At 44.8% G+C, this 9,383-nt stretch overlaps 1 long non-coding RNA gene and 1 pseudogene across 1 annotated transcript in view; both read left to right on the top strand.

Moving 5' to 3' along the window:
• The window catches only part of LOC106734425 (uncharacterized), a 7,232-nt gene extending 2,683 nt beyond the window's left edge, over positions 1–4,549 (top strand). The window contains exon 2 of the long non-coding RNA XR_003548649.1: positions 4,332–4,549. This is a non-coding gene — a long non-coding RNA (uncharacterized LOC106734425). The remainder of the gene's footprint in view (positions 1–4,331) is intronic.
• Positions 4,550–8,675: 4,126 nt separating this feature from the next.
• Positions 8,676–9,058, top strand: LOC102468253 (mitochondrial import receptor subunit TOM6 homolog pseudogene; annotated as a pseudogene).
• Positions 9,059–9,383: the final 325 nt, after the last annotated feature.

Here is a 9,383-nt window from a genome sequence, read left to right as displayed (position 1 = left end):
ATTGAAATGGCCCCACCTCCCCCCCCCCGGCCCCCCAACTTGGGGAAGCTTCTACTAGCCACATCCGTTCCAACATTTCTTCTTTTGTCACATGCAGGGCGCTCTGCAGTCTCTACTGCTCTAAGCATTTATGTCAGCGGCAAATTCTAAGGCTTCTCATGGCCCCTCCGCCCAGAACCACCTCTAACTCTGCTGTTCCTTTCTTCCCTGCCCCATGGGGTTTCCAAACAATGACTTGGCAATTAATATTGTCTGAGCAGGTAAGGAGTAGGAAGAGGAGGAGAAACCTTCTCATTAAAGTGGCAGGGGCTGCTAATCCCATCTGCTATTGAAGCGGTGGCCTTGGAGGCCAGCTTCTTGCATCTTTTCTCATTCAAACCCTTCTGCCCCTCCCAAATGTGACCATCTTATTCCCTGCGGACTTTAAAGTTAGGCTGAAATTCAAGCCAGCTCCAGTCAGAAAGTGAAGCTAGATTGTGCTTTTAAAGCTCAGCAAAGGAAGTGCCCTGCCCAAGCCCACTGGACCACCTCCCACCAAAGGGGAGGCACAGTATGTAAAAATCAAAGAGAAGGCGGCCCTGGAACTAAAACTGGCACCCAGAAACCTGGATTGCAAATCATAGAACCTTCCTGAAATACAGATAGGGTACTTTATTTTCTGCTACGACAACTTTTTTCTCAACTAGTTCTCACTTGATTTTGAAAAATCTTTTTTTTTTTCTTTCTCTCCCCTCCCCCTGTTAATCCCAGACCCTTCTACCTATTTTCACCCTGGTTTATTTATTCATTTTGGTCCTTAAGTTCTTCAAAGTAGCTAGGAATAGATCTCCTAAGGTAGTTCTAAAATGCAAATAGGTGGCTCCCCACGGTCCCTCTTCATTTTTTTTTCAGTAAGAAAACTTAAGGTCATTTTCACAGGGTAGTGGACAGGCTTTCTAGACGGCACTCCATACCCCAAACCAGAGGGACAGGGGAAGCCCAGATGGCCAAGATCAATCCAAAACAGGATCATTTCCATCACACCTTATAAATTGCCTCACCATTTTTTGTTCAAATTGTATGAATCATCCTTCCTTTTATATGAATCATCTTTCCTTTGAGGTCCACCGATGTTAAATTTAGGAAAGGAGCCGAAAAAGGGAGAAACAACAATTGGAGAGAAAGTCAAGAACATCTAGAGGCCATCTTCTTTAAACTACTTAAGAACTTCTCAGGAGTTTTACATTTGTGTTGCCTTTCCACTTTCTAGTATCTCTGTTGTGTGTGTTCAGTGCAGCACAAGTTATGTGACCTCTCTGCCCAGGACGTGGCTTCCGACAGCAGACGACACATGAAATACCGCTGTGTCTCCCAGCAACATCGGAGGGACAGAAATGCTTTCTCTTGTTCACCCAACTTAAAGAGAAATCCCCATCCAAAGAACAAGATACATCCTTTACTTTTGGGGAGAGTCAAGAGGGAGGCCCTGGGACAATTCTTTTTCTGGCCACCTGCTTTGTCAAAGACTGGGAGACAGTGATGCTTCCTTTGGGTGCAACTTAGTTTGACTCACGAATTTCCTCACACATGTATTTATACCCAAGGTATTTCTACAAAATACGCAGAAGCACATCCAGCAAGCTACCTTCCCTCTGTGCATGGAGTTGATTTGTTGTTCTTTTTTTTTTTTTTTTTCTAGTGTGGGCATTAAGATTCTGGCTGAGTGCTGTCTTTAAATTGCTTTGATGCTAGGTGGGTTCCAACCCTGACCTGTCCTGATGGCAAGTGATGCCTGTAACAAGCTCAGGATCAATATTCATAGCGGGTGTCCCGGGCTGATAACACTATCCAAGACAATGTTCACTATCAGTGCAGACAGCTGAGATATTGCGCCATTAGGGATGTTGTGTTAAATAACCTGATCCATTTCTGGGGCTATTTAATGAATTTCACAGTTTAGATAGTATCTTTAAGGAGAAGGCAAAGGCTATTCCGAAGGCACTGATGCAAATCAATGGTGCCAAGCTTCCTGAGCTATTCCACAAACAAAGTGGCCTATAATTCCAGCACAGCCTGGAGAGCGGCTGCCCATGCCATGAATAGTGTTAACAATGGAAAGAATTCGCGGTTTATGCAGAGGGAGGGAGGGCAAGATTATGAACCGTGTTAAAGTACCTTAGATAAAATCTTATGTTCTTGAAATAAAATACAACTGAAATTCTCTAGGTAAAACTCATCAGTTTGAGCCAGCCCAGGGGGTAGGACATATATGCCAAAGAGACAGCTTCATAAGGCACAGCTTGGCGACAAAGAGGGCTGCTTCGACTGCATGGATATAGACATGTGGGCAACTCCTTTCCGTGGGTCCTCAGCCAGCTTTCCCTAAGAAGTGTTTTTGCAACTCAAATCGGTCTGTAAAATGGAAGGGGAAGGCACTGGATTTTAAAAGGAACCTACTGATAGCAGCTGTTTGTTTACTTGACCCCATACCCCTTGTTGCTGAGAGTTCATTTACAATTAAAGGCTAGCATTTACCATTTCCCACCAGAGCTTTGAACTCTGGCTGCCAAGCAGAGCAAGTATTCCTTTTGAAAACCCACTTTGGAGACTTTGATTTGTGAAAGCAGAGTTCAAAGTGTAGCCTTCCCAACTGTCCCCAAACTGATATATATATACATATATATATATATATATATATATACTCAGTATGTTTTGCTTCAAAGAGTCAGTATATCTTCTTGGAAATCCATGGATTAAAAAAAAATCTTCTTTATCTTAGATCCTTAGATTGATAGAGGAAGCATCAAAGGTGATAAGACAATAGGTAGAGGTATACAGGTAAGGTAGAATGGTATGTTAATTGGTCCTGATAATAATAATTAGTATTAACAGTAATAGTTTCTCTTTCCTTTTTTTTGGAGAGGTTTTTGCTATAGGGTGCGTGCGCTCCCCGGACAGACAGAGAGAGACATAGAGACAGAACGTGAGAAATCACCCCCCAGGGGGGATGGTCACGCTGCAATCCCTTCTCCTCCATTCTCCTCTCGGGATCTTGGGCACGCACACACGCACCCAGTGTGAGTTTTAAGCCACCGGGTCCGGGATGCGAACCGCTGTCGACTATGTGGGAGTCCAGTGACACAGCCATTACGCTAACTGCTGGTTCCCTAGTTGCTCTTTCTTGGGCACTTGCTCTGAACCAGACATTGGATTTTTTTTTTTCTTTTGGAGAGGTTTTTGCTATAGGCCATGTGTACTCACCAGAAAGACAGAGAGAGAGACAGAGAGACAGACAGAAACCAAGAAATCACCCCCCAGCGGGGATGGCCATGCCACAATCCTTTCTCCTCCATTCTCCTCTTGGAATCTTGGGCATGCACGCACATGCACCCAGCGTGAGTTTAAGCCACCGGGTCCAGGACTTGAATCGCAGTCAACCAAATGGGAGTCTAGCTACATAGCTATTATGCCAACTGCTGGTCCCTGGAGTAATATTTTTTACATGTTATTTCATTAACCCTTCCAATGCTTTATGAAGTAGGCATTTATTATCCCTAATTTATAGGTGAGAAAATGAGCTTAGAGAGATTAAGTAACTTGCCCAAGCCTCAGAGCAAGTAAGTGGTGGAACTGAGATTTGAACCCAGACAGTGAGGTTCTTAAATGCTTCTTAAATACAACGGAAATTCTGGTAAGGTTCTTGTCAGGGAAAATCCTACCTCAGGGTGAAATCTAACTGTAGACATTTATGGAATGGCTTTTCCCTCAGAGCTACACACACAGCTTCAATCTGTAAGAGGAGCTCTGTGAGAAGAACTGAGTCCAAGTACTGCCTGGAAGAATACCGTCATGCAGGTTTAGGGGATCCAATTTTAGAAGCTTTTACATTTAGTATTTTCTAATGTTTTAAGATATTCCCAGGAGGAGCCCTAGGAAAGGGAAGTGCCAGCCAAGCCAAATTGCTCTGGGCATCTGGAAAAGAGGAGAAATGTAATTGGGAGAAGGAAAAGGGGGGTGGGGTATGACACGTGACAAGGTGAAGACAAGAAGAGAGACTGGGTCAAGGATAGGGCCAGAAAGAGCAGGGACAAAGATGCAGTCTGGGCCCTTTCCAACAGTGAGCATAGCATGCCATGTTAATACTGTACCAAAGAGAGGCATCTGCAGAATAAAGACAAGGAAGCAGGTAGAACTTTGCAAACACATAAATCACCCATTTCTGTGTGGAATGCAGACCCAAATGATCTGTGTTTGCTTAGGTGGTTTCCAGAAAGATGGCAAAGGCTTCTGTTCCTTGAATCTGTGCCGAAATTTCATTCATGCTTTGTTCTCCCTCCTCTCTCTGCCTGCAGCCCTGCCACGCCTGCAGGAGACGCCTCATTTGAACGTGCAAAGCCCAGCCTTCAGAGAGCTGGCTGTAGCCTAAAGGAGTGACTGATCAAGGACCAGTGGACTGCTCCACATCAAGGGGATGCTGCTCCTCCACTCAGTGGACACTGACCTTGTAGGAATGCTGACTAGCACTGTTGGATCTTCATATTGACCAAAAGAAACTGGATTTTTAAATTTTTTCGACTGAGTGAAATTTTTGCTATAGGGCATGTGTGCTCTCCACAGAGACAGAAATCACCTCGTGGGGGACAGGGGTGGGTGATGGCCACACCACAATCCCTTCACCTCCATTCTCCTCCCAGGATTTTGGGTATGCATGTACATGCGTCCAGCATGAGTTTTAAGTCACTGGGTCTAGGTCTCAAACCTTGGTGGACTATGTGCAAATCCAACAATATAACCATACACTATCTGCTGGTCCCCAGAGATATGGGTTATTATGTGATATCTGCATAGTTTTTTTATTTTATTATTATATTTTTAAATTTGTGATGTAGTACACATGTGTACTTAAGAAGCAAAAGAAGTGGGGAAGTACCTTCCATAGTATTTGGTTATGCATTGATGCCCTTCTTCCAGTCCAGCCCACCAGGATCCTGGAAACATGGACATGCACATGGTGTGTTTGCAGGCCATCTGGGCTGGGGACACAGACCATGGTTGGCATGTGGCTACCAGTTCCACACTCCAGTATATTACTGCCTGCTCTACAGAGGCTGGGCTCTTTTGAGAAGTTTTAAACACCAGCAACCAACTCAGTGTTGAAAAATAGCCCATCAGAAACAGGTCTGTAGACCATGAGTTTGCAACGTAGGCTGTGCACCTGCCAACTGAGCTCATCTGTTCACTGTCAATGGCATTTGAATGGTTACTGTGGTTCATGGGATTAAGATTAATATCTTAGCAAGAATGGAAGGTTCTTCAAGATCTGAGCCAACTGCCTGTACATTCCTGGTCCCTGGAAAGGCCATGCTCTGTGTGAGATGAGTGCAGGTCCCCTGCCTATGCATGCTGCCTTCTCAGAGGCTCCGTATCAGCAAGTGGGTAGTGGGTCAGATTTGGGGACAACTGACCCAATGTGGCAGCCTATTTCTGGGCTGCCTAATGACCAAACTCGTCCAAGCAGTCAGGTGAACTAGGCCAGCCAGATCCCTTTCCCAGGAATCTGGAATAGGACCTTACCCCTAGCGAATGCTTGAGCTCAATGAGCTCTGTGGGCAGGAAAAATCAAATGGGGTTGTCACTAGGGGGCCACCTGAACACCAGATACAAAGAAGTAGAAATTTGGCAGGAAGTAAAAGTAGAAAACAGGTGTGCAGAGCAGGAAAGCCCTGAGAGACACAAACAGGTGAGCACTAGCCACTGCTTCAGTTTCCATCTTCCTGAGGCTGGTTGTTCCACTTCTGGATTCCTAGTGAGCCTCACTTCATCCCTGCAAATACCTCATCCCACTTTGATGTGAGCCACCCCAAGAAGGGTTCTAATCCTTGCAACTAGAAGAGACTTGGGTCCCTTTCCATCTTATAGCAAACATCTCTCTCTATAAATAAATACAGATATGGGTTCATAATGGACCTGACTAGGGAAATGTCATGCATCAGTAGGCCAACCTTAAGGGATTTAAGGGAATTATACATGCTGGGTGTCAGTTCATTATTGTGCTGCTAAACAGACATACCTGAGACTTGGTAATTTATAAATAGAGATTTGGCTCATAGTTCTGGTGGCTTGAAAGTCTAAGAGCATGGAGCCAGCATCAGGGCAATCTCTGGTCTGCTGTAACAACATTGGTAACAGAAGCAGGATGCAGGCATGTGCAAAGAGAGAGAGAGAGAGAGAGCCATCTTACCTTTGTAACAACCTGCTCTAACTTTTCCCCACTGGAGTAAGAAATGACTCCCTTTCAAGAGAGAGTATGAATCTATGAGAGTAGGGTCCCATGATCCAAACACCACTTCAAGATCAATCTCTCCCTCTCTTTTTTCCCCATGGCATCCCATCTCAATAAATCAGAAGAACCTCTGGCTCATATAGACCTCACTTGGTCTAGCCTCACTTCCCAGGAAAGACAAATTTTGACAATAAATACAAAGGGTCCCTGTGGGTAGTGGGTACCTGCTACTTTGGCCTATGCAGTGTTGTTTCTTTCTTCCTTTTGGTGTAATGTCTTCTCCCCTATTCCGTGTGGCTATGGTGGGACTGTACCCAAGTACCTCTCCCCCCCACCCTGGTAAGGGCACATGAAACAGGCTGGATCATCATGGTACCACTTCCTTCTGAACACAGGCACAGGGAGTAGGGAGCACTGACCCAACAGAGCTGATCAGAGTTCTCTCTACAATTGTCAGATCAAGTTAAGGACAATATTCTTCACTTGGTGTTTTACCAGGGACTCTGATACCTCAGTGCTAGTAACCAGCCTTGCCCAAAGTTATCAATTGTAAGACTCTCTGGTTGTGTGAGCCAATAAATTCTTTTCATATTAAGCCATTTAAAATTTGGTTTCTCTCGTTGGCAACCAAAGAGTCCTAACTACTGTAAGAAAATCTGAGGACCAGCAGATGGCTATGGTTATATTGCTGGACTCCCATGTAGTTGACCACAGTTCGAGTCCTGCACCTGGTGGTTTAAAACTCACGCTAAGTGTGTGTGTGTGCGCATGCCCAAAATCCCAAGAGGAGAATGGAGAAGGGCAGCATGGCCATCTCCCTGAGGGATGATTTCTCACTGTCTCTCTGTCTCTCTGGCAAGTATACATGCCCTATAACAAAAATTTCTCTGAAAAAAAAAAAAAGAAAAGAAAAGAAAAAGAGAAACTCTGAAAGGATTATATATATACATCTACTATAGCAAAAGAGGATTGATAGATTCAGGTGTGAGCTAAAATTCATACATAATAGGTATGTCTGTTATTGGAAAGGTAACAGGCTCAGAACAGATGGAAATATGCATCCAGACACTCTGTAGTTTTAACATGCCACTTGACTAGCTCTGGCTCCCAAAATACAAACAAGAGTCCACTGGATCAAGATTTTGGAGAAGCTTTTGTTTTCCTGGTATAAAGGGCAAGACCTGTACTTTCCCCCTTTTCCTTCCCCTCCTTCCTGCCTGAAATGCAGAAGTGATGTCGGGGGCAGGGGGTGCAGTCCGCAGTTCGAGAGCATGAGGCTGAAAGCCACATGTTGAGGATGTTGGTGCAGAAAGATGGAAGTAACCCATTCTTTGATGGTTGTGGGACCTATTGTACGCGTCCCCAACCCCACCCCATCTCGGGCTGTCTTTCTTTTGACTTCTTGATGTATGAGGAAAAGTTATCCTATTTGGATGAGAACCTATAGATGGATTTCTGTTACTTGTAGCCAAGCGAAACCTGAAGACACTACCCTTCACCTGCTACATTCAAAGTCTTGGATTTGGGGAATCAAGTTCAGCACCTCAGTGACTCACATTAGAGACTTGCCAGCTTGGACCAACTTGTCATTTTGGGATGAGTTATCTGGATCTCATTATTCACTTCCTGCTGTAATAAGTTGCCACCAATTCAGTAGTTTAAAATGACAGTTTTTATCTTACAGTTCAGAGGTAAGAAGTTCTAAATCCAGGTATCAGCAGGTCTGCCTTCCTCTGGCAACTTTAGGGAAGAATGTATTTCTTAGCCCTTTCCATATTCTAGAAACTGCCTGCATTTCTTTTATTTCTTATCTCTCTTTTAATTTTTTTCTTTTTAGGTGTTTGTGACAGGGCGTGGGTGCTTGCTAGAGAGAGACAAAGAGAACGTGAGAGAGAAAGTAAGAAATCATCCCCCAGGGGAGAGGACCATGCCACGATCACTTCTGCTCCATCTCCTTTTGGGATTTTGGGCATGCATGCACATGTATCTGGTGTGATTTTCAAGCTACCAGGTCTGGGACTCGGCCATAGTTGGGCATATGGGAGTCCAGCACCTTAACCATCATGTCACTTGCTGGTCCCAGCCACCTCCCTTTCTTCCTTCCTTCCTTCCTTCCTTCCTTCCTTCCTTCCTTCTTTCCTTCCTTCCCTTTATATTTTTTTAATTTTTAAATTTTTTTTTTTAGGCATATAAAAACAGGAAGTTTATTGTTCATTGAAAGGGAAGAAAAAAAACAGAGTTCCCCCAAAGAAGGGAAGGATCCTGGAAAATGAGTTGCCCTTTCTTTCTTTCTTTTTTATTTTTAAGTATTATTTAATGGGACCAGCAGATGATGTAGTGGTTACATTGCTGGATTCCCACATGGCTGACCACAGTTCAAGTCCCAGACCCAGTGTCTTCAAAATCACTCTTGGTGCGAGGCTGGTGTGGAGTCTGAGAGTGCTGCCATGGCTTCCAGCGTGGTCTCAGTGAGCGCTGCCAGCTCGGCTGAGCTTGGCTCTGCAAAAGAAGCTCCTGAAATTCCAGACACTGTGGGAGATTACCTGTGGGCATCTACTGCTTTGCCATGGATAGGAATGATTTTTGGAGGAACTCGATTCTCAATTTGGGACTCTGCAGTGGGAGTTTGGCTTGCCAGGAACTTGAGTGGCATCGATCTAATGGCACATCAGCCAGGGGTATAGCCAAGGAGACAAGTGGAATCCCTGTGCTGTACCCGAACCTTCCAAAAATAGAGACTACAATGTGTGACCACCACAAGACATGCCCTGATGGCATCTGAAGTTTCAGACTGCACCTTGCACTTCTCTGCCTGGTTTCATTTTGCTCGGTGTCCACCCAGAACTCCAGTGTCGGGTCCAGCAGTCGGGCTTCATCTGTTCTGTAAAGTTCTGTACATAGTTCCTATGTTTCTGCAGGGCGTAATCTTTGTTTTTGTCCTAAGAACAATAATTTTTTTTTTTTTGGTAGAGGTTTTTGCTATAGGGCACGTGCGCTTGCCAGAAAGAGAGAGAGACAGAGAGACAGAAAGTGAGAAATCACCCCCCAGGGGGGATGGCCACGCCGCAATCCCTTCTCCTCCATTCTCCTCTCGGGATCTTGGGCATGCACGCACATACGC

The sequence above is a fragment of the Tupaia chinensis genome, unplaced genomic scaffold, assembly GCF_000334495.1.
Source record: "Tupaia chinensis unplaced genomic scaffold, TupChi_1.0 Scaffold000113_1, whole genome shotgun sequence".
In the NCBI taxonomy this organism is placed as follows: Eukaryota; Metazoa; Chordata; class Mammalia; order Scandentia; family Tupaiidae; genus Tupaia; species Tupaia belangeri.
This window is presented reverse-complemented; position numbering and strand designations above follow the sequence as displayed.